The sequence below is a fragment of the Neopsephotus bourkii genome, unplaced genomic scaffold (genome assembly GCF_033783945.1).
Source record: "Neopsephotus bourkii isolate Nb327-2 ecotype Australia unplaced genomic scaffold, CSIRO-AGI_Nbou_v1 NB_259, whole genome shotgun sequence".
In the NCBI taxonomy this organism is placed as follows: domain Eukaryota; kingdom Metazoa; phylum Chordata; class Aves; order Psittaciformes; family Psittacidae; genus Neopsephotus; species Neopsephotus bourkii.
In genome coordinates, this window is record NW_026900768.1 from 206,901 (window position 1) to 228,404 (window position 21,504).

Below are 21,504 nucleotides of genomic sequence, written 5' to 3' on the forward strand. Positions count from 1 at the left end.
AATAAGTAAAGAAGCTGTCATATGGCATGACCCAGGATTATATTTGAGTGGAGATTTATCGCCCACAGAGCAGCAATGACACCAAAGATATCTTTCACCTGCAGGATAAGGAATTACATATTGCTGAAGTGCTGCAGAAACTAATGGCAGTGAATGTGAAGCTCCGGGCCTAGGTTTTATGCAGGAGCACTATAAGCTCTCCCCCAGGCCTGCTCATGCTAAGCTTATTTTTACTTATGCTTTACGTGAGTGGAGGATCAGAACTTCTATTGCTGACACCAGCACTAAGCACGTTACCTAGGAATTTTATTTGCCTTGGAGGTACAAGAAGTCTGGAAAAGAAAGATTTGCAAAGGTTCATGGCTCTGACACTTCCCAACATATCTAGCCCCTTCACCAAGAGGAATTAGTGCTGGGATCAAAAGAACCATCCCCCCCAAAACAAGAGAGACATTAAAGTTCTCCTTAGTTTCTGCTTGATGAAGGAAGATCTTTCATCTTGCACACTTCTTCAGGATATTTCTGATGTGAACCACAAATCCCAGTGATTTCTGGGAATACTCACTTCCAGGAACTCTTCTCTCGGCCATGCTGTGTTGCTTCTTAAGGAAGAAAGTACTCAGGGTAATTTCTTAGTGATGAGCCCTGGGCATTTCAGATGAGCAATCTGAGGGTGCTCATCATCACATTCAGTTCAGGCTGAAAATGAGATAAGTTTCTTGAAATATGAATTTTAAAACATAAAAGTCAGAAAAAAACCCAAAAGAAACACCCCAAAAAATCACACACAATCCACTCCCCCCCAAAAAACACCCCAAAATTAAACAAACAAAAAACCCAGAAACCTCCAAACAAACCAAAAAAAAAAAAAAACCCACAAAAAACCCCACAGAAAATACACCCTGAAACATAAGCCAAAACAAATGCAGTTCTGCATCAGTCTTGGCACTGCAAGGATTTCTTACTTGCTTCAAAATACCCAGTATGGGGACACAGCAGCTAGCACAGCTGCTCTCAATACCACATGCTCTGGGATCTTCACCTTTTATAGGCCCTCTTTGCTCCTTTATTAAGGATGGATTCTGCTAAAGCTCCCTCTTTCACTGTCTCATCCTCACAGGTAGGATGGGTGCTGGGGGAGTACCCCATTCTTCCTCATAAGACTTTTTATTCATTTGTTATTTTGTTTGGTGGTTTTGGTTTGTTTGGTTGGATGGTTGGGGTTTTTGTAAGCAGCTCTTTCTATAGGACCTTTTTTGAACTTTATTAAAGCTACAGCTCTCGAATGAGTTTCTCTCTTTGCTCTCAGCAGATTTTCCTTCTTGGTTTTCTTAAATATATCTGTGAAGTTACTTCCTCACAAGGGTGGCTACTTGGACATTTGTAGTAAGCAGGAGGGTTTCTCATTCCTTACTACTAACTAAGGGTTAGGTTTCTTCTCTTCTTCTCTCCAAATTCCCCTCTAGTTAATTGGAATTGAAGCTATCTCACACAGATACTGTGTTCCTTGGCTAGTTTTTCTTTTTTCTGTCTCTTTCTGAAAATTATTTTAAGGCTATAATAGAATTTCATCTTCCTAGACAAGGAGGAGGATTCACTGCTCATGCGCAACAAAGGGCTTATGGCTTCCAGCTCACCATTAGCTTCTTTCTCAGATACCATATGTGACTACAAAAAATAAAAAAATCTGATATTCTGAGTCTTTTCTTTTTTTTTTTTTCCCCATCTGTCTGGGAAAGGTCTTATCACTGTAATGTGTAGCATTGTAAATTGTGAGCTAATATGGGCAAATCATGACTGGCTTATTCCTATGAGGTTTGCGGCATAAAATAATAGAAATGCAAACTAGAGGAAGTAGCCATAGAACTACAGAATAGATTCAAACTGCATGTAGCCCATAGTCTCACAGGAACCATAATAATCTTTTCTTTTTAAGGAGAAAAGTGTGATGAGTGGACATATTTCAAATCATAACTGGATTTCAAAAGTCACTTCTTGCCTTCACAGTATGGTTGGTCTTTTGTCTGTCCTTCTTGCAGGAATGGAGTATCAGCTGGAATGGCAGAATACAAAAAGCAATGTCTGAGAGTATCTGATAAAGAATATTGCCCAAGAAAAACTGTAATCCATCACTCCTGTGCAGGAACAGTAAAGCATCATTTTAATTAACATGAGGGTGCAAGCTGAAGTCCATAGGCTTATGCCACTGACACTCATAGCAGGATAATTTAGTTTTTAGTATTCAGGATGCTCAGCTGTATCAAAACCAGATTTTTCCTTTTTACTTGTCCTAGAACTCTTATGTTTACAAAAAATATTACTAATTGTCACTGAATAAAAATGACTATACCTATATTAGTTCTCTTCTAAGCTTGCCTTAAAATTCTAGTTATTTTAGGTGTAAGAATTAGAAGAAAAAATGCTGTCTTTCAAGGTTCTGTACTTACCACCATTTAATAAGAAAAATCACTGCAATACAAAATGATTCTCATTATAACATTTTATACATCCCATTAAAATGAATATGTAAGTTGTCTGAAGGAGGAATGATTTTGTTGTTGTCTTTATAATGGCATGTTGGTCCATTACTCCTACCCGATGATAGTAATAAAAATAATTGTGCATAATTGGGGTGTCCAATAAAATATTTTTAAATTGAAGGAAAGGAAATTATTGTGTGAAGGCAATAATCTTGGTAAGGTCGATGAAGACTTGTTTATATGAGTCCATTGGGGGGAAAAAGTGTATTTTGAATGTATGTGATACGGGAATTTTAAATTACTAGCTAAAATCTTTTTTCTCCCCTTTATGATTGTATTCTCTTTTGTCCTTTTTCACATTCTATTTTCTTTTCTATCCTCTATTGCTCAAATGAACTACTGATACTTAAAAGCCCAGGGGGAAATATGAGATGTTTTCAGTTCATGCCAACTCTTGTCTCATCCTCAAAACATAAGCAAACAAAGACTCTTCTCTCTTATTTCTGAAAATAATTTAACTTTTTTTTTACTTTGTGAAATCTACCTAAAATTCCATTGGTCATCACATTGGAAATCATGAAGAAAAACTATGGATTTCCAGCCTGATAATTGCACCAATATTTTTTTAGATATTTTCCCATATGATTTCAGTGTGTGAGATATGTTCTTAGGCAACAGAATGCCCAGGCATGCACACAAGATAAGTGTGTGAGCTTGTCTCCCATCCACTCTGATTCTGCCCCTTTTGATGATATGAATGTAGAACAGAAATCTAGAACCTCAGGAGTTCTTGCCCTGCTTTTCCTATAAAAATGCTATTTAGTCTTTAACACATTACAATGACATCTTGTTTCCACACTTGTGATCCCTTCTGTAAACCAAGCAGGAGAGTGTTTCTTACCAAGTTGTCTCCCTGGGGTGTCCTAAGGATTAACGGCTGTAAGTGCAGTTCCGGGAACACATAAAATTTCCTTTAAGTATCCATTATTAAATGTTATATGCCCTCAAATACTTATTCACATTAGTTTTTTTCTTACTTAAGTAGCCCCAGTGATGTCTGTTTCTATTAATTATTTTTATTATTTGCCTCTCTTCTTAAACACAAGCTAATGGCTTTGGTAAAGCAAATTCACCAGACAGCTGATTTCTCCTGTATTTAAAGTCTATGTAGCACTGTCTTTTTACCTTACTTTATTCACTTACATTTATTTTTGTCAATAAATTTTTTATTTCAGTGGTTTTCTGACTCTTGTTTTTCTTATTAGAGGAAGTATTTGAGAACACTGACAGTAAGAAAATGTACAACCCAATAGCAGAGGAATAAGAGAAGAGAATCAAGAAATATCATGCATGCTTGCAGCTGCCAGAGGTCTTGCAATTTACCTAACAGCCTGAAGAATGAGAAATGAGGAGGTGGCAATGAAGATTTTGGTAAGCAATGACTTCAGCATGCAAAAATAGGTATGTTTTAATAAAAAACTATTTCATTAACTTCTAATTAGTTTGGCATCCAGTTAAAAAAAATTGCTTAGAAGGTTGCTCTTAAAACTCGCAATCTTTATCTTCCATTTTTCTGCTCCTTCCATTCATTCAAACTGCTTCCTCTCTCCATGTGTAGTTTTACATGTGTAGACATAGAATTTCTCTGCCCTGGAGTTGTGCAGGCAGAGGGCTCCATTTCCTCCATTTCCTGATGTCCTATTACTGTCTGTAGTGTATCTACAACAGTGTCTAAACATAATTAACAAAGTCGATAAAACCAAGTTGACCGATCCTCTTGTCTCTCTTACCTTTCCACTAAACAAATGTAGTGACTCCCTCCAATAAGTAATCAGAATTTAAACTACTGCTTCAGCTTAATCTGCAAGAAAAATAGGTAGAGAGGCATAATGTGATGACCTAAATGAATTTTTAACCAACAAGGAAGCTACTTCATTCTTGCTGCTGGTGTGATTGCATTGCTTTTAGGGGTGTCATGGTTTAAGCCCAGCTGACAACAGAGAACCATGCAGCCACTCGCTCACTCCCTCCCTTTCCTCCCCCAGCTCCTGGAGGGATGAGGAGGAGAACTGAAAGAATGTAACTCCCACAGGTTGAGATAAGAACAGTCCAGTAACTAAGGTATAACACAAAACCACTACTGCTACCACCAACAATAATAATGATAAAGGAAACAACAAGGGAAGAGAATACAACCGCCCACCACCTGCCGACCGATACCCTGCCCAACCCGAGCAGTGATCTAACCCTTCCGGGTAACTGCCCCCAGTTTATATACTGGGTATGATGTGCTGTGATATGGAATACCTCTTTGGTCAGTTCAGGTGAGGTGTCCTGTCTCTGTTTCCTCCCGGCTTCCTCTTCTCCCTGGCATGAGACTCAGAAAGTCCTTGGTCAGAGTAAACATTACTGGGCAACAACTAAAAACGTTGGTTTTATCAGCATTATTTCCAGGCTGAAAGTAAAAAGCACAGAACTGCACCAGCTACTAAGAAGGAGAAAAATGACTTCTACTGCTGAACCCAGGACAAGGGGTTTTCCTGGTTTTGTTTTCCTTCCCTTCACAATTTATTTTGTACTATTAGCAATGTCAGGGTAACTCCAAACTTAGGAGTCTTGTTCTTCTCCTTATTTAAAAGAAGAAAATAATAAATAATTATTAATAAATAAATAAATACAAAATAAATAGCTTTCATCATGAAACTGGCTGATTACTTAGGGCATTCATGGCTAGGCCAAGGTAACCCTGGCTCCTGCTGAGTTTGAAACTTTCCAGCTGAAATGCACTCAATCTTCCTTGTCTTAGGAAGTGGTTAGCAGTATTAGAAACTAATTAAGGCTGAATTCATCATTATGCCTGAGCATGCTCCTTAGCTGGAGGACACAAGCAGTTCTACTGACTTCATGTTCTTACTCCTAGGCTTAAATTTGAGTACCTTGTTGAATTGGAACAAATTATGAAGATGCTAAACAGGAAAAAAAGTTCATTTGCTCTAAGTGAAGCAATATGTAGCTCGCATTCCTACTGTGGAAAAAATATGCAGTCCTCTCTCCCTCCACTGAAAAACACCCAACATATTACACTTGCCAAGTACCACGTACTTGCCAAATACAAGGACTTATTACTTTCAAATTTAAAATCTATCTTTGATTTATCTTAGTTCTAAGCCTTGGAGCTGTAATAAATTGTTGAATGCTCTTGTGTGGCTTCTGATATGTCCTTGGCAAGGACACATATAAAAGGGAAATTAAAATATTGGACATTTTGTAGGAGAACTTTTATCCTGGGATTCTGCAAATAAGAACCTTGTCTAGGAATACAAACTAGCCTATACTCATGTATCAACGCATTCATGTGCCAGATCTGACAAAATGTTGAACATATGAAGCTGCAGAAACTGAAATTATGGGTGTACACTAGGATCACAATCCACTTTTTTCTGTACAAGTAGTAATTAATAACTATGCAGACAATGCCCAAGGTTCAATATTATTATCAAACAAAAGGACAACCACTCCACATAAAAAAAATCACACAAAATAATCAGATTATTTCAGCAGTTTCCCCCACACTCCATCTGCTGCATAACACTGTTTTCACCTGTATTTCCTCCCTTTTTTTCCATTCAGGAGTACTCTGTATTGTAGCAAGAGCAGTCATCCTCTGGCTCCCAGCAGTAAAGAATGAAAAGCGGATGGAAGCCAGCAAGTTACCAAGGCCAGCAAGCATTGACCTGGATGGAAGTACACATGGTGTCTCATTTACTGCACATGAAGAAAGCTATGCCAAGTAAGTTCTAATTACAGATGTGCAAGATGGAAAAATTCATATCCTTTGTGCCTTTTAGAAGTCTTATGCTTTGCCTTGATCTGACCATTCTCCTTGCAGACCCACAGCCTTAATTATTCACACAAGACCCCCCAAATTAATAATTTAAATTAACATTTTAAATTAACCTTGAATTCTTCCATAAAAGCTTTAAAATTGCCCTATATGTGCAACTAGTACTCTCAGCTCACCTTGTTTGAGTGTGGATGTGGTTCTCCTGTGGCAGGCAAGAGACAGATTGAAAGAGCATGCAATTCACGGTTCTTCAATAAAATTTTAAGCTACAGGTTTAGTGGCAACTCTGGGATCTCTGGGTAAATTAGGCTTGGAAACTTTATGGGTTCCAAACATCTTCATATATATTAGCAGAGGTGAAAGCCAATGGATAAAGATTTTAGCATCCTGAATTAGAATTGTCACATTATTTTTGAGTTTACAGTTTAAGCCTGTGCCCTTATTCAAACATTAATAAAGTTTATTCCATGGATGTTGAAGGGCACTATAGTAGACTGGTCTGCTCTTTGTACATATAATGGCATCTAGGATAAGACAAACTTGTTCAAGACCATTTCTAAGAAAGTGAATTCTCTGAAGGATCACCATTCTAGGCTGGAATAGTGGAAGAAAAAGAATACAGGTTTCTTAATGGTGTAATTACCTGGCCATGAAAAGGCATGTTTTAAAAACAGATGGTATTTTAAAATCAAGATAAAACAACTTGTGATGACTTTCTCTTTAAAGAAAGAGAAAGTGGTGAGGCATTGGAATGGGTTGCCCAGGGAGGTTGTGAGTGCTCCATCCCTGGTGGTGTTCAAGGCCGGGTTGGACAAAGACTTGGGTGGCATGGTTTAGTGTGAGGTGTCCCTCCTCATGGCAGGGAGGCTGGAACTAGATGACCTTAAGGTCCTTTCCAAGCCTAACTATTCTATGATTCTATGATTCTAAAGTACTTCATGCATAAGCTACAGCAAAACTGAGCTGCTGGAAACTTGGATTTCCTGGATTGTTCTCAAAAGAATAATATATTGAAAAGGCCAGATAGAGAGGATGGGTTAATGACTCTTAACAGTGTATTTCTTAGGATATAAATGGGAGAGAAATTATTATTGTGAATCTTAAGGTTGGCAACCCAAATAACCTTGTCGTTACAAAGTATAAACTCAGTCTGAAAATATCCCTCTGGGGCAGTAATGACTTGCATTAGGATCCTTAGATACTTCCACCAACAGCCTGATAGCCCTAAGAAGTCCAGCAAACTCAATTGTTGTCATTAGAAGGAAGTGCATTGACCATGAGGCTACAAATTCCTAAAATTAAGCAAAAAAATCTGGGCGGCAGATGCTTTTGAATAAATAATAAAGACTGTGAACCATGGTGGTTTGGCTACAGTCCATTTACTAAGTCTACAGAAAGTGGATGCCATGGTATCCTTGGAGCACACAGTCCCTTCTGGAAAGTGGACATTTTTGCTCTTGGGTGCATCAGAAGGCATTCAACCCTGTGTCTTTTCTCATGGCAATAGATAAAATGAGTCCTTACTATTCTTTTTTCCTGGCTGTGGTGTAAGAATGGGTTTGCTGCCTGTATCTTGATATACAGCTTTCCTCAGTCTTGGACTCCATTCACAAATACATTCCCTGGGCCAATAAAGTAAACATAAGCTAAACGAAGACAGCAGTGCACACACTCATATTATGAATGAATCCTGCAAGGTATGGAGTTTTTTTCTTAAGTTGCCAGAAGTGAGTCAGTGGAAACATAGGATCTTCCTAGGTGAGATTCTGTCCTGATACGAGGCTCTTATTTATCATTCTGAAGGGAAAGTTAACTGTGGCTAGCAATTGGTTAATAAGAAATAAACTCTTTCTATAAAAAGTAAAAAATACAACTTGGTGGATATGTTCTTTTTTACACAACAGTTTGTGAACACATCATTAAATACTTATTCAACTGTGGGCTTGATTTATGGCAGACAAACTCAGTGATATATAATCAAGTTCCAGTCTTGCCTATTTAATTGATCGATGGGAAAGTAACTTGCTGTAATTTAATAAAACTGAAAGCATCAAACATTTTGAGGGTGGTGTTATTTATCTTGGGAAATTGATCATAAAATATGCAAGACAACCCTCAGTACTTGCTGGAACCAAAGGTCCTAGCTGCCTTTTATGCTTGGTGCTTTTTCCCTGTAACACATCTAAGAACCTTATCTTTCTTTATCAACACTTAACACTTTCAGGCCTGAAGTCTATACATGGTGAGCACTCAGGCTGCTTTATTCCCCCCAGCATTCCCATCACTTTATCCCTTCCCCCAGAGAAAAAAAAAAAAGGCTAAAAGGTTACTAATATAATCTCCCTGCTCTGTCTGTTTAAATTGCTCTTTCTTGGAATCCTCATATCCACTTATCTCCATATCATCATCCATAGTAATATTTAAATGTAAAGTGGCAAGGAGAAAAATCATTACTGTTGTACATTTCTTAAGATATTTGTAAATGTTAACTTGAATCCTTTGTGCAAGCATTTTATTATTTGTATATGTAAGTAAAGCTACAACTAATGAAGTCTTTCAGTCAAAAGAAGCCTCAAAGCAGAAAGCGTATACCCTCTGGTGATACAAAACTCATTGTGTTTTTTAAGTGAACATAACATTGGGGCTTTATTGCAAAATGTTGCTGTAAGTTGTTGAGTTACAGAGAAGGAATATAAATATTTTATCTAGAGAGAATTAGCTGAAGAACATACTCTACTTATTCTTGTTTTTAAAGAAAGGTACAGAGAAATATGTTTGCCGTTGTCATTGATTTTGAAAGGGATTTCTGGCACTGAGGTATTATTTTTACTTTGCAAATTTCCTCCTTAGAACAAATTTTATTGTTAGATAAGCATGGTGGTAGAGGACATCCCTTTCGCTGGCAGGTATCTCGAATCAAAGTGGCTCAGTGGGCCTTATACATCTTGGCAGTGAGGATACCCTGCAATGTATGCTAATGTTCAATAGAACATTAGCAGCATCTGTGGTGGGAGGTGGTAAGAGTGGGAAGGCATGACTAGGGAGATGCAACAACCCAATTTCCAGATGAACTTAAAAAGCCTTTTTAGGGAAAGATCCAATCAAGGATGACAGTAAAATCTTCATGACAGTAGCAAGGATTAGCATTGCCTGGCAGCCATTTATATTGGTATTAAAGAGATACAGGAATTATAGCTGTGTGGCAAACCATGCACAGGGGGCAATTAGTGCTGGGGGAATAAGAATAGCATAAATCCAAAAAAGGTGGTTGGAATCCAGTCTTTCTTTAGAAACTGTTCCTCCTCAAAGTACCTAAATTGAATCAGCTATTAATAATGCAGTGACCTTCCGAGAGATTCAGCCCATAGATGTGATTTACTCTTGATGTGCTCAGAGAGCAGTGTTTTAAGAGGATAAGCAAAAGTTTCAGACTACAGGGGTTTTTGTTGATTATGTACTTATTGATCCTTCACTGGAAAGAGGACAGCAGGTATATGTTGGGATCTTACTTTGAGACTCAAGGTAAGCCTGGGTACATATCAGATCCTGAGAAGCAGCAAACACTTCAGTTTCAAATTGATCTGTGTGTCTGAGTCTATTCATTAAGTGTATTTTCAGGTCTTAAGGAATTCATATTGCCCCCCTCTCAACAGGAAAAAAAAAAAAAAGAATATCTGTTCCTGCTTGTATCATGATGACAGACACAATCAGGTGTAACAGAACTCTGTTGAATAAAAATCTTATTGGCTGACAGTGTGACTGGAAGTACAGCAGAGCCTGTCAAACAGCTGCTGGCTGATACAAAGGCCAGACCTGCTCCTCTTCCTGCCTCCAAGTTAAGCTACTTTCTTTTTGGGTTCCAGCACAGGGTCATTACACTGGGGTCCTGTTCAGCAGCAAATTTACTCAGGGAGCTGAGCCAACGGTAGTTAGGGTACGTTTGTGTTTGTTAGTTTACTGTTTGGGACTGGTTCACTCAAAGTGAATAAGAATAAGGAAAATGGTGGGACCACTTGGCTGCAGCTAGGGGTTAGTTTTCCTTAGCTGCAGTATGAAAATGCATCTTAATTGCATATAAATATATATGCATATGCATAGATACAAATCTACTGACAGGCTTTAAGGAAACATCTGTATCAATGTAACTGGACATTAGACGGGCATAGCTTTGCTACCTTTATATTTACTGACATCTGCTGTCATTTCCCTTTTTCTGTTTTCTTCCTCTTCTCCTCTGTGACTGGCACATTTCCCAGCAGTATGACCCAAACATTAGATCTATGTCCTAAGACAATTGATCTCCAAACATTCTGGGAAAAAAAGAGAATCCTGTGCCAGCCACAGCAAAGGCGACTTGCAGAAAGGCAGGCATTTGAAGGCTGTGACTTTAGCTATGGTCCTGTGCACTGGGTGTACTACAGCAGTCTTATCATACCTCTATTTTGCTAAAAAAAAACAAAACAGAGACTGAGATCAAATATCGGTCTCATGATTGTCTGAATTACTTGACAACCAGCTGTGGTCTGGACCACCCTATCTCACTTTCTAAGGCTATGTCAATATACTTTGTCATGTGTACACATCTCTCTGGCTTTTATTTAGCAATATAGATATAGCTTATGCGATTTAGAGAAAAATCTCCAGAGAAAATTGCTCTACATATCCCACAGCTGTAATTTAATCCTAGCCCTTTTAAGCAATTGTCACCTTTTGTACTCCCTCTGCTGAGTCAGTTCCTTAGTTCAGTGTGCAGGACTCTAGTGAGGACTTCCTTCCCCACATCTTATCACTGATGCAACTAGGTCCTGCCCCTGCAGACATGAGATTTTATTTATCCATCCATGAAGAGGCTAGGTTCTTGGGTAAGACCCAAGTCACAGACAAGCCCAATTTATGTATGCAGAGAAAGAGAATGTTGCTCAGCAATTAGTTAATACTCTTGATCTTGGCATTCAAATTACATTTACTATCAGGTCTGTGAATCTGGTTGAAGTTTGGGTTGAGATCAGAGTGTGCTTCCATGATTATTTTTCTTCAGTTAAATCAGCTACTGAAAGAAAAGGGCATTTTATCTGAGTCACTGCTGAATAAACACAGGTCATGTTCTGGCACCCCTGCATACTAGGTACCTTTGCTTTTGTCCAGCAATTCTACTGCATTTAGATTAATAATGAGGATGTGACCCCAGATAAGCAAAAACAATCTGGGTCCTCATGAGTCTTTGGAAGTGTAGTTCTCTGAGAGTAAAGCACCACTAAATAGTGAAAGTGATAAAAAGTTTGAAACAATATTAAAGTTAGTACATTGTCTCTTACTCGTTTTGTAAATCTAGAAAAGACTGTGTGAAGAGCTGACTTTGGTTTAATTGAGACATAGCATAAGGCAGTGTTTCTCTGATGTTACTTTAATTACAGCAGAAGGAAAAATAGCAATAGCAGAAAGTACTCGAGTACTAGTTTCAGCAGGTGCATCAGCAGTAATAAGAAATCTCATTCTTTCTCATCATTGTCAACAGGGGGGATATTGTTCCTTCAGCCCTTCACAGTGAATCACCAGATTATCACAAATCAGTCCCTAAGTGCTATTTCAACAGCCTGAATTCGGGAAACTACAATTTTCTGACGTACTCTCTATCTGTTCATTAAAAAAAAAAAGGCTCTTTCCAGTGAATAATATGTGAAATAAATTCCTACCTCCTCCTGCTGCCACCGTTGACTCATTACTTGTGGGGACCATTATTTCCCTGATGTATACAGTGCAGTGATGTTCAATCACTACATGTCAGCATAAAGACTAAAATGCTAGCCATACTAACTCTAGTGCCATAGTGAACAGGAAATGAGAAACTTGAGATGAATGTAGAAGTCAGAAATGTTTATTAGTTGTCCATATTAAAAGGATGTTAATTTAGAATGGATAGTAATTGGAGCTGATTGATAGATGCATAAAAGGACAGTATTATTTAAAAGTCATTTGTTTGTTTACTTTCTTTAAGATGCCAGAGCACATACCCCTAACGAGAGGGAGCTACAGCTGGTCACCAGAACCAAGCATTAAACAATGAGGGTATATTCCAGTTTGGTACAGGCTTTAACAGCAACTAAGTGTAACAAAGATACGGGTTCAAAATATCTTAGGTAGCATCTCTGGGTTCTTTTAAGAGCTGAAATTATAATTTCAAAGGATTGAAGTAATCTTCCTTTCCAAACTCTTGGATTAAAAAAAAAAAAAAAAAAAATAATTCTCACATGGGGAAAAGAAAAGCTTTGCTATCCTTTGGAGTATCCAAGCAAAACATTGAGGGTGGAAAATACTTCAGCCATACACCTCCACTTCTGCATCCCTGTGTCAGAGCTGTCTAAAATATATTTGAAGAGACAGTGTTATCAGCTAGAGAGCCTTTACTTTTTAAAAGTTTTTTGACAAATACAGTGTCTGGTGGCACCTCTAAGCACTGGGATCCGCTGAAATGAAATGCTTTATCAGAAGTTTCTTTCTTTCTTTTTGAGGTAAAGCAGTTTCAAGGCAAACCCCCCTAATAGCTAGTGTCAATAATTTAACACTCATATGTTCCCATCTCTTTTTGGTGGTGAAGCTAAAACCATATTTTACAGAAAAGGTAGTGCCTTTTTGAGTAGGACAATAACAGTGAGCAAGCTACTGATCTATTTCATAAAGCAGCTGATACTGTTGAAAACGATAAACTCCTGCCCATTCAGATGCATTCCCCTTACACCTCTTTCCTGGTACCAGACTCAAGTGTAGCTATTGTGACGTGTCATCAAAAATGTTAAAATTAGATTGTTCTTTTAAATCTCTTAAATAACAGTGGGCAAAATAACCCAGACTACGTTTCTATAACATAGCATACTGTTAAAATTGGATTACATGTAATTGATTTCTCTAACCTGAATAACTAAGGTCATCTTTGCACAAAAAAACAGTGATGTATTTATCAGTGATGCCTGTGGGATGAAAGTAAATATTACATACCTGGTCTGAAATGTGCATTCCATATCACAAGAGTTCACTGCAAAAGATACCCATGAGGTGGGACAACTGCCAATTCTGTCAAAATCAAAGACAGAAAAGATTCTTGTTGGGCCATGACGACTGAATTTCAGTAAATGTCTTCTTAAAAAAGATATTACTTATTAAAGTGACCTTTAAATCTTGATAAAGGACCTAAATTAACAAATTTTACTAATGTAGCTGGTTTAAAATAAAATCTGACATATTTGTATCCCTGGCCTGAAGAAATTTAAGAGCTGTTCAAGCTCTAGATGTCTGTTTAAACCTTTATTTGGATTGGAATGCTTATTAAAAAGTTCTTTTTTCTTATTCCCTGCCTTAAAAATTCTGTATCACAAATGCAACATAAAATTTGGAGCTGATAGCAGAACTGTACGTATGAATTCAGAGCAAAAAGGAACACAGCAATTGTGTTGTCTCTTCCAACACTTCCTTTAAAGACTGATTATTTAACACCCTAGTTAAGCTTGATTAGGCGTGATAAAACTTTACAAACAAAAGTACAACATCTTAATATATTAAAATAACAAGGGATAAGGTCTGTTGAAATGGCTGGGGAGGGTTTTGCTTTATACTGTAAAATAAGTTTTCAGGAAACTTCTACATGGGAATGAGAGGTTGGGTTAATGGTGCTTCTAAGTACTCTAGTGAACTAGCTTTAAAAACTAGTACTTTGCAATTGCCCCTGCATAGCACAGCTTGCATTTTCATCCAACATTTTCCTGTGTCACGTTGCATAACCCATTGAGTTTTAAACTTTTTCTCCAAAAATATGTTTTGTGTGACTTGGGTGTTAGACACCTTTGGTAATGGGAAAAGAACAGTATTTCTTGCAATAGTATTGCACAGCAAATTCAGATATAGATTTATAGTCACGGACATCTTTATTACATAGTGTATATTTATTTGAGGTAATGAATTGATTAAAAGGATTTGCGTCAGTGGGGAATGAAGTTTGTCACCTATAGGCAGAAGCTTGGAGGTTAGGCTCAATAAGCATTTAAAAATTTTGCTGTTTCTACTTTGCTAGCTACTTACACACATTCTCCTCTGCCCAAAATGGAATAGATTCTGAGTCTTTATGTACAACTGGGGCAACAGTCATTGAATATCCACAAAACCCATGCACCACTCTATTTAAATTAGACAATTCTGAAGCATATGAAGAAAAAGAAACAGTAACTTAACTTTTGTAATAATTTTTGGTTTTAAGCAATTTCTTCAGGAATATGTCGAAGGAGGTGATCCTGCCCCTTTACTCTGCTCTTGTGAGAGCTCACTTGGAGTATTGTGTACAGTTCTGGTGTCCTCAACATAAAAAGGACATGGAACTGTTGGAACAAGTCCAGAGGAGGGCCATGAGGGATCAGGGGACTGGAGCACTTCCTGTATGAAGATCGGCTGAGAAAGTTGGGGCTGTTCAGCCTGGAGAAGAGAAGGGTGCATGGAAACCTCATAGCAGCCTTCCAGTATTTGAAAGGGGCACATAGGGATGCTGGGGAGGGACTCTTCATTAGGGACTGTAGTGGTAGGACAAGGGGTAATGGGTTAAAACTTAAACAGGGGTAGTTAAATTGGATATAAGGAGGCAATTCTTTCCTGTTAGGGTGGTGAGGCACTGGAATAGGTTGCCCAGGGAGGTTGTGAATGCTCCATCCCTGGGTGTGTTCAAGACCAGGTTGGACGAGGCCTTTGATGATATGGTTTAGAGTGAGGTGTCCCTGCCCATGGCAGAGGGGTTGGAACTTGATGATCTTAAGGTCCTTTCCAGCCCTAACTATTCTATGATTCTATGTGTGAGAATAACAGAGAACAGAAAGGTTGGTTTGTGGTGGGGTTTTGTTTTGTTTTTTGGGGGGGTGTGGTGTGGGTGGTGTTGTTTTGTTTTGGGTTTTTTGGGGGGTTTTTTGGTTGTTTTTTTTTGGGTGGTGGGTTTTTTTGGTGGTGGCAGTGGTGGTTCGGTGGGTTTTTGCTTTTTTTAATTTTTCCCTCCAGATCACATAGCTTCTGAAAATCACCTCTATAGGATTTCTGCAGGCTGACTTCTGAGCCTGTCTTGATACTCAGGAATATTCTCATGGTTTCCATCACTGTTTGGTCATTCCTTTTGCTTCTATATAACAGCATGGGGTGTCACAGTTGAGATGAGGTTTTTTAAAGTGATTGTAAGCTCATGAGAAGATGTGTGTAACTGCCATGTCCTCGATCTTGTTTGACCTCTCTCTTCCTCATGCCCTATGTGTTGAGGTATCAAACATGGGGTTTGGATTCTGTTTAAGTCCCAGTTTGGATGGAGCCTCAACTGCCTATCTCAGCACAGTGTGCCTAGGAGCTGGTGACTGCACACGCTAACAACAGGAGCAATGAGGGACAGGCCAGATTATGATAGGTTCCATTTTCCTCCTGCTTGCCATATGTGAGGTGACAACTGCATATGCAGAGAGAGGGTTTGGTCTCCAGAATACTCCTCTGGCCCTCAAGAACATGCATAGAGTTAAATTGAGTTCTTTAGATATATATCTTTAGATATATTTTCCCTTTCCTGATAGAAATAAAGAGACGCTAACTGACTGAAGGAAGAATTTCTAGAAGGAATAATTTCTAATAGGTATATCCCTTTAAAATGAACTACCACAGGCAAAGCCCTTATACGCAATTCTGTTCAATATATGTAAGCCAATTCACCAGCTTACCACTGTTCAAATGGGAATTATATCCTTCTGCTTCCAGGCAGACCTTTACAATCAAATGGTATAAATGGTACATGGCACATTCACTGGTTGCAATCACGATAAGGCTTGAATGCTATGGTGGTTTTTAATTTGTAGTGTCTATGGATTCCTCCCCTGAGGTCTGACAAATGGAACCATAAAAATTTTTTTTATTAGTAGGCTCAAATTTGCCAAATATCTCTGCTGGAAGGTTTCTAGAGGTCTGCAGATTTATAAAAAATTGAAAACAAACTGCATTAGGTCATTATATAAAAGGAGGGACAGAAGGATTATTAAAAAAAAGAAAAGTATTTTAAACCTTTATTTGGAAATCAGGGATTTTTATTTTAAACTTAAAAGTGTATGAATTAGAAAGATGATTACTGTGTTTTCATAGCTATCAGAAGAACTAGTGGTCCAGTCTGCATTTGTTAAGTGAAACAGAATACCTAGAGAGGGCAGAAGGCTTGCCTGGGAGGTAAGGGGGACAGATAGAGCAAGGGAGAGGAAGGCTGGCCACTGGCTGAGTGCTGGTGTCAACCTACCTAGAAACAACCTGTATAATGCCGAGATTTAACTGCATTGTACTTGCTTATAATAGTTTCATTTAAGACTTAGAGAAGTTCATCATTTTAAATCTAAAAAATACCTTCGTTCAATAGGGGCAAATGTAGCATTTTGGGGGGTGTGCTTTTGAAAGCTCGGGCACTTAACTGAATCTCCAGGTGGACAGCTTTCCTGAAGCAGTCTGGTGAAAAGCAAAACTCTTTACCTGGCAGCAGCACTGCCCTGCAGGTGCCTTTTCTGCATAACTAAGGCAGCTTCTGCTGGGCAGAGCATGACTCAGGCTTCAGCAGTCCCTCTCCTGGCCGAGTGCGTGAACAACTATTCCTGAATTCCAGGAGACAATTCCTTTATTTTACCCTGATACTTAATTGCTTTTTTACTGAAGAAAGTATTCTAGCTTCAAGGTTTATGAGCTCTCTGCTACATGTATCACTATTTTCTTTTTTAAAATAAGGGCATTGTGTTTTATAAAATCAGAGAATTATATTTTGCACAATCTTTTCTGTATTTCTGGGGTATAATTCTGGATAAGGAACTGGAAGTGAGTGGACAGGGATTGCAAGCTACTCTTTTAACTGCAAACCATATAAATAACAGCCCAGTCATTGCAAACTGGTCTGTGCTCTGTAACTAAACAAGGTTGAAAAGAAGGCTGTAGACTTCTTTAGGGAATACATTCCCTGTAAGAAGGGAAGAGAAGGGGGATTCCTGACCATTGAGAGTGGCTTTGTCAGATGATTGCACTGCAAGAAATCTATAAACGTGAAATCCAGCTTTAATGTAGCAAAACAACAGTATCCAGTCTAGCTTGTAAAGAAGCTTTTTCAATTGAGTAAATACTTCTGCCCATCTTCCACCTTTGCAAAACTGACTTGTCTCTACTAAAAAGCATTTGTGTTCCACATTTTCTTGTTTCAATGACATACTATTCTACATTCAGGTACATCTGAACCTCTGGTTTCCACTTTTAGCCTTAGATATCAAAGTTCCTAATTGAATTTGTGAGATAATTTTCTTTCCTTATTATGATCTTCCATTAACCTTTCTCATTTCTTTGAGATTTATTATCTATCCTGTGCTTGACAGTGGCTGGAATACATTTGCCATTTACTCTTGAAAGGTCCGGGTATTGTAATAGGGCTATGGATTCTAATCACATTAATTCTTAAATGACTTTGCTAATCTTTTTCATTCATTTTTTACTTTCTTGATCCCTTTTGGGATGGAAATGAACTATGCATATCTGCTTAATCAAAATCAGGCCTAATCAATCACAGTTTTCTAGAGTGTATATACATATATCTAAAAAAATCACAGTTAACTGATGGAGAAAGAATAAATTTGAGTAGCGTTTCAAAGAGATTAGAGTGATGTTGTAGGACCAGTAATTCTTACTATACAGTAAAGTTATAATAAGATGCTATTTTATTAAAAATATTATTTTAAAAATACTTTGACAGTTTCATAAAAGTATTCTCCCATTAAGAAGAAAATCTCCACACTTGATCTTCATCCATGCATGCATTTTCATGAAATTTGAGAAACCTCACTTACTTCATTTTATGTAAGCACTTATTTTACCCTTCTGAGGCATTCAGAATATATATTGCTAGAAAATATACAACTGTGATATCACTGAATCCATACTGAGCACTAAGTGGGGAAAACCCTAAGCTTATTAAAAAGGGAAATGAGCCATAGTCTGTTCTCTCTGTCTTTGGAATAAGGTAGAGTTTGTCTCAATCCACTAAGAAAGCTTAAAAATAAAAGTCATTATACGTTTAAAAACTCTGGAGCAGACATGGTAAATATTTAGGATAACCAAAATGCTCACTCAACATATTTTAATACTGTATCTTTTTCTTAACTATAACCAGCTGACAGAGTGAGGTTGCCTGGAAAAGGGCAGGTCTCATGTGTGTTTGAGATGGAATCAACATAAATTATTTGTTCTACTAAAAACCAATTTTCTGCAAAGACATCTCTGTCCAAAAACTCGACAGAGGTGGCATTTAAATACCAGTGCAATAGACGTTATCACAGTTGGTAGGCTGACATTTGTCAGGCTCTTATGGTAAAGTGTGTTTCTCATTATTGCACCATGTTTGTTGGGTTGGAACTCGATGATCTTAAGGTCCTTTCCAACCCTAACTATTCTATGATTCTATGACTATTGCTATCATTAATTAGTTTTTACTTTTCTTCTACCACCAAACAATAGTGCTGAAACATTTAAGTTGCATAGAGGTCAAATGCACTACTCTGCCCTTGCCTAAGGCTTTGCCAGTCAATGCTCTCTTTCAGTAGACTGTACCACTGGGGATGATGAAAGAGGGCTCTCCAGTTAAAACAAAGAATATAAAACATATCCTAAACCAGCAAACACCCAAGAAAGGGATTGCTGTTCAAAGTGCTGCTTTGCTCCCTTTTGCTTACCAGCTACCGTGTTTGTCCCTCCCTCAGCCTCCTGTTCCACTTTGCTAGAAACCCTCTAATTTCTTGAGTATATCTATTAAGGACCTGTGACACCCACACCTTTTGTCCTTCAGGGGCAATAGCTCTTTTTTACTTTGGTGTTTTCTAGAGACATCTCATCACAGATTCCTTTCTCTCTTTGCCCTTCGTTCTCCAGCCTTTGCTATAGTATGCACAAGAAGACAAGTCTTGACTTTCTTCAGCAATACAAGTAGCCCTGTAATTTCAGTGGCCCTTTTGAACACACATTTTAAGTTTCAATTTCTTCTTCTGAAACACCAGTTTAAAAATTGATCCATAATATTTCTTACAGGGTTAAACAAGCATCTTAAACTTTATTTCTCCTGCAAAAAAAAATCCTGGTGTGTCCTAGGATCACATTTACTTTATGGTGCTACTTTACATTACTGATTCAGAGCTACCTTTCTTCTCTGTTTCTGATTAATGAACACTGAATTTAGCAACACTATAAAGGAAGCTACTTACAGATGTGGGACACACTGTACAATGAAGACCCTGCCATAGTGGAGCAGCCACCCTGCTTCCTGAGGGGAACTCGCATGCCTGGACTCCTGCATTGTTTATTCAATGATCTCACTGCATCCAAGGGCCTGTTTGTAATGCAGTAGTAGTGGTTACTGTCTCCTGAGTAGACTTTGAGAATCTTAAGGAATCTTGCCCTTCTACAAATACAAGAGATCTTCTTTTCTTTTTCCTATCACTTTGTACACACAAATTTATTCCTATTTCTCTTGCCTTTGATGTTTCATGCCTTCTGAAAAGAACATAGTGATTCACAAGGTCTTAACTACTCAAGGCCATAATATGCTGCATTTTAAACTGTTAACCCTGAAGTCTTTGAACTACCCCCAATTCAACATTAATTTTCCTGTGTTACTTGCCTTGAGTTAATTAGTTCTCTGTACTGTCTGCCCACATCTTTGATTTGTTTTAGAGGTTTCCTTACTTGCACAGGAAAAGATTTCTTCTTCTGCATGTGAGTGAAGTGAAATAATGGTCTTCAGTATTCTGCAATATTACTAATTCAGGAAGTTGAAAATCATATTGTCATTCTCTATGAGGAAACCTATTATTATATCACCATTAAGTACTGATTAAGTATTCACTGTCCTTGTATAAATATTCTATACTAATAGTTCTTCCATGATCTTATAATAGTTCAGGATTATTCCAAAACCAATACATGCAGAAAATACCTTTTTTTCTTTTTTAAATTGATGATGTATTAAATTTCCTCTACACAATCCATCTGATAACAAGTATAGGAGAGAGATTATGGAGCATAGACAAAACACTGGTGTTTTGTAACACGTTTTATAAAAACGGTATAGCCACCATAAAGTTTTCAGGTGGACTCATCTTGATAGAACCAGTATATAGTAATCTGAATACAAGCCTGAATTAATAGCACTAAAGCCATTGTTAGCTGAAGTTACCTCCTACTACATGTCCACCCTGCCATCTGTAAAGTGCCAATTCTATTGAGCAATCTTTGTTCTTCATACTGCCAGATTCTACACCATTAACAGGATCTGAGCTGCTTCAAAGCTTCCTCACATTTTTTCTCTCAAATAACTGCCACGTAAGAATGCTGTCATTCAAGTATAACTTCATTGAAGTATGGCACAGGTATTTGGGTCAAATAATGTGCTAGTCCTTGCCATTATTGTTAGAAATATACCCAAAGGAATCACCTTCAAATCAGACTCTGAAGTGAAGTCTTGGAAAGAATTATGGGCCCTATGAAAGTCAAGAGCATTGGCTGGGATTTTAACACTACAGCTTGGATTGGCAGATGACTGGTATGAGGTAATACATAAGAATTTGAGGCGATGTAGTCACAATGTGCAATTGGATGCATGTGATTAACATTTTACAAAGTGCATTTGTGAGAGAGTTGAAGTACAATGCATATAAAAACTAATGAAAGTTGCAAACAAGCAGAGTTTAAGTAATACGTTAGAATAGTATCCAGGATCTTTTTTTACATTTACTCTTTTACTTTTTTACTCTTTTAGTAAAAACATTTACTCTTTTATCTTCAGCCAAATAAAACCATTTTGTGTCATTTAAGGAGAGTTACATGGCTTTAAAGGTACTATTCACGCCTTTTGAGACCTTTTCAACACTGTTGGTCTATTAATGAAGTACAAAATTCTTCAGTGCAAGTATATTTCTTCTGTATCTTTTAAGTGATGGAACATCACAGACTCATTTTCCATTTAAAATAATGTACACAAAAATAAATTAAAAGTGTTGAATAATATTTAACTTTGAAATACTCATTTTTCCAAAGTATTTATGATGTAACAGAGGAGCAACTTGAAGACTGTAATTTCTTTCTTAAGATGGAACAGGCTGGTAGAAAATGTAG

At 37.7% G+C, this 21,504-nt stretch overlaps 2 long non-coding RNA genes across 2 annotated transcripts in view; one reads left to right on the plus strand and one right to left on the minus strand.

Moving 5' to 3' along the window:
* Positions 1-589: 589 nt before the first annotated feature.
* LOC133208342 (uncharacterized) overlaps positions 590-21,504 on the minus strand; it is a 29,148-nt gene continuing 8,233 nt past the window's right edge. Inside the window, exon 3 of the long non-coding RNA XR_009724333.1 lies at positions 590-699. This is a non-coding gene — a long non-coding RNA (uncharacterized LOC133208342). The remainder of the gene's footprint in view (positions 700-21,504) is intronic.
* Positions 1,081-2,353, plus strand: LOC133208334 (uncharacterized). The gene is made up of 2 exons (XR_009724331.1): positions 1,081-1,120; positions 2,040-2,353. It is a non-coding gene; the product is annotated as an uncharacterized LOC133208334 (long non-coding RNA).